The sequence below is a fragment of the Rhagoletis pomonella genome, unplaced genomic scaffold, assembly GCF_013731165.1.
Source record: "Rhagoletis pomonella isolate Grant_MI unplaced genomic scaffold, Rhpom_1.0 Rhpom_scaffold_00830, whole genome shotgun sequence".
Taxonomy (NCBI): domain Eukaryota; kingdom Metazoa; phylum Arthropoda; class Insecta; order Diptera; family Tephritidae; genus Rhagoletis; species Rhagoletis pomonella.
The window spans coordinates 1-4264 of NW_023459384.1; positions in this window are offsets into that span (position 1 = coordinate 1).

Genomic DNA, 4264 nt, shown 5'->3' on the forward strand with positions numbered 1-4264 from the left:
ACATCTTGATGGGTTTGTTGAATTCAGAGCTGGGTAATTTTTGATTAAAATTACATTTCATTTACGATTGCGTAATTGTAATCCTTTAATTATATACGATTACGACTACTTTAATTGTAATCATAAATGTTACCATTATGATTATAATAATTGTAATCTTAAAAATTTAGGGACTATGATTACTATAATCGAAATCATGGAAATCATGATTACGAATACCGTAATTGTAATCCTAAAAATTTTAAGATTACAGTTTTTGTAATCATGAAAATTTTAAGATTACAATTACAGTAATTGTAATCATGAAAATTATGATTACGAATACTTTAATTGTAATCCTAAAAATATTATGATTACAATTAACGTAATCGTAATCAAGAAAATGTTGATTGCGATTTTCTGATATACTGCAGAGATTTTGTAGTTAAGTAAATGAGCCGAACTTTCACCGAAAAGTATGTAAAATTGATTTAAAGTTGAAATAATACAGTTACACAGCGGCCGCTGTGGTGTAGTGGTTAGCAGTGTGCGCTACCATTTCCAGGGCGTGTATTCAAGCCCGGTTCAAGCCAACGTCAAAAAATTAAAAACAAAAAACGCGGTCGCTTCTCGGCAGGCAATGGCAAACCTCCGAATGTATTTCTGTCATGAGAAACAGCTTCTCCTAAAAATGCGTTCGCCTTCCGGGTCGTCGTAAAACTGTAGGTCCCTCCACTTTGTGTGACAACATCAAGGTGGACAGTGAATCAAAATCAAACTTTATTGGAAATACTGAGACCACGAGTCTGTGTATATTATTAAAACAATTTCAAACAAATAGGCGAATGCATAATTTAAATCCATTTTAGTGTATAAAAATAAATATTTGCTCTAAGCAAAACTAATTTCTTTATTACTGTAATCAAAATCATGAATTGCATGATTGCGATTACTTTAATTGTAATCCTAAAAATTTAACGATTACGACTACTGTAATCGTAATTTTCATGTTTACAATTACGGTAATTTAATCTTGGAAATGTTAAGGATTACGATTGCTATAATCGTAATCATAAAAAGTACGATTACGACTACAGTAGTTGTAATCGTCAAATTTTAAGGATTACAATTAAAGTATTCGCAATCAAGCATGTTATAATTACAATTACAGTAATCGTAATGCTGAAAATTTTCGGGATTACAATTACAATAATCGTAATCCTAAGAAATCAAAATGTAATCGTAATCGTAGTTTCCAGCTCTGGTTGAATTTATTAAAGAAAATCTTTTAATAATGTTAACGCAAGATACATGCACATATTTCCATATATTCCATAATTTCCAGTTTGGGGTTGGGGTGAGAAATACCATAAACGTAAGAAGGATGCCATTATCCATTGTATTTCGGAGTTAAAATGCATTATTTCTATGTACATATTTTCAATACATATGTATATCATGTACTAGACTTGTTTGGTTTAGTCTAAAAAGGCTAAAATATTTACACTTAATAACTACTTACTACTTACTGGGCATCGCAATGGGCCTTTGTGGCCTCCAAGTGAACACATCTCAGTGCCGCCCACTTAACCTGACCTAACCTAACTATGGAAAAAATCTCCATCTCGAAATTTGCTAATTTATTTTTAACCACAGTTTCATGATGGTGTGCGGTTGAAAAATCGTGTTTAACCTGATTTAATGGAATTCATTACACCGTAAGTTAAGACAAAACTTTCGAAAATGGGAGATGCAATAGTTTTAGCGCTTTTATCTGGCACAGCTACTGTTACTAAATACTTTGTTAAATCGCATATAATGGTAATTGCGAACCTATTACCATTATTTGATTCTGGTAGGGGTCCTAATGTATCGATTACAATAATGTCAAATGGTTTGCAAGGTGTTGGCGTTAAAACAAGATTTTCCTTGTTTTTAGGTTTAACCTTGTTTAATAAACATTTTGAACAATTTTTAACAAACTTGGATATATCACGGGTCATATTTTTCCAGTGATATTTTGTACGTAATTTTGCATATAGTTTTTTAATTCCGCAGTGTCCGCCTGTTATGGGGTCATTATGGTAAATGGTCATTAACTTTAACTTTTTATCATCGTCAGTTACTGTTTCTACCGGTTCTGTTAATATGATTTGTAAAAATTTTAAAATATTATTACCGCTGGTTTTTAAATTAGAAATAGAGAAATTATTGAAAAATATATCATCTTTTGGCCATTCTACTTGCTTAATATTGCGATTGCCGGCTTCAGCATCAAGCCTCAAAAGTAACTTGTATAAACAAGCTGTTTCGTTAACATTCGAAAAATTAAGTAATTCTTGTTTTTTGTGTGTTTAAATGTGCACATATTTGAATATTTGAAATTTTGTTATCTTTATCGTAGCGAAAATGCGTTACTATTCGCGGTATATTTTTAGAAAAATTGTATGAAAATTTATCGTAAACTTGTACTGTAGGGCTGTCCGTGTAGTTGTTTTCGTTCTGTAATTCTACCGTTTTTGTCATTGATCGCGTTTTCATAGCTAAAACATGTTTTGTCGCGTCTTTTAGTTCGTTAATGGTAATGCGTGAAAGTGCGTCTGCTCCCACGTTTGATTTACCTTTTATGTATTCAATTGTAAAGTTGTATTCTGACAGTTTTAGCCGTATTCTAGCAAGTTTTGAAGACGGGTCCTTCATATTGAAAAGATACACTAAAGGTCGATGGTCAGACTTCACCTTAAAGTGAGTGCCGTAAACATAAGGTCGAAAATGCTTAATAGCAAAATATATAGCTAAAAGTTCTAGTTCTATAATAGGTTTATTTTGTTCTGCTTTGTTGAAAGATTTAGAAGCGCAACATATTGGTAAGTCGTTGCCATTATGATTTTGGCTTAATATAGCACCGCACCCGTTTTTAGAAGCATCTACAGTTATTAAACTTTTTTTAGTAAAATCAGGATATTGCAAAAGTTCAGAAGACATTAAGGCTGATTTTAAGTGTTGAAATGCAGTTTCCCCTAAGAATTCGACATTTTTTCTACTCAGACTATTCAAAGGTGCTGCCAGCGACGCAAAGTTAGGTATGAAGCGTCTATAATAATTTGCAAACGCAACGAATCGACGAACAGCGTCATTATCTGAAGGTTTTGTATACTTTTTTATTGCGTTAATTTTTGAATCGTCTGGCAGCAGTCCCTTTTCTGAGCACTTGTGCCCTAAAAATGTTACCTCAGAACGAAGAAAATTGCATTTTGTTGGGTTTAGCTTGAGATTAAACTTTCTACATGATTCGAACACTTTAGCTAGATTTTTTAAATGGTGAGTCTCACTACAACCTATAACTATGACGTCATCAACGTACAAAAAAGCTTGATTTGGAGAAATGCCTGAAAAGGCTATTGACATCATTCGAGAAAAAGAATTCGGTGCTACATTTAAACCGAATGGTAAAACTTTCCAGCGAAAAGCTCCCTTGTCAGTGCTGAAAGATGTTATGTCTCGTGAGTTTTTATGCAATGGAATTTGATGGAAACCAGAAAACAGATCTAAAGTCGAAAAGTATTTTGCTCGACCAAGGTTGTCTAATATGTCGTCCACACGTGCTAGTGGAAATTTGTCAGCGATAAGCTTTTTACTAACCGCCCTAAAGTCAACGCACATGCGGTACGATTTTTGGCCGGATGGATCTTTTTTTGGTACTAAAATTAATGGACTGTTATAATTAGAGGAGCTTGGTTCGATTAAGTCATTTCGCAGTAAAGTATCGACTTGTCTAATTATTTCTTCGCGTTGTGAGTACGGCAAACGATAGTTTTTGATATAAACGGGAGTCTTGTCATTCAGTCGAAGTTTCTGTTCGTAAAAGTTGTTGAGTGTCATACGGTCTGTTTTTAAGGCAAATACATCGGCGTATTGTAAACATAATTCGAGCAATTTGTTTTTAGCATATTTTGGCATTTGTTTTTGTAAAGTTGACTTTAGTTCCTCTAAACGTTTTGTGTCTTGGGAAGTTTCGTTTATTTTGAAGACATTATAGTTACTTATACCCTCAGCTTTGATGTTATAGATTCGAACGTATTTTACCTCGTCCGTGGTATTTATTACTTTTAAAATTGGATTTTTAGTGTCGACGACACATTTTGATGCAAAAACACCAGAACAAAGCTCGTGAGAGTCTACAAAAACAGGGTTGTTGGAATGAGTCAATCTAAATAAACGAAAAACTTCACATCTTGGAGGAATTACTAAAGTGTCGGTATTTGAACCGTGCAAAATTGCAATT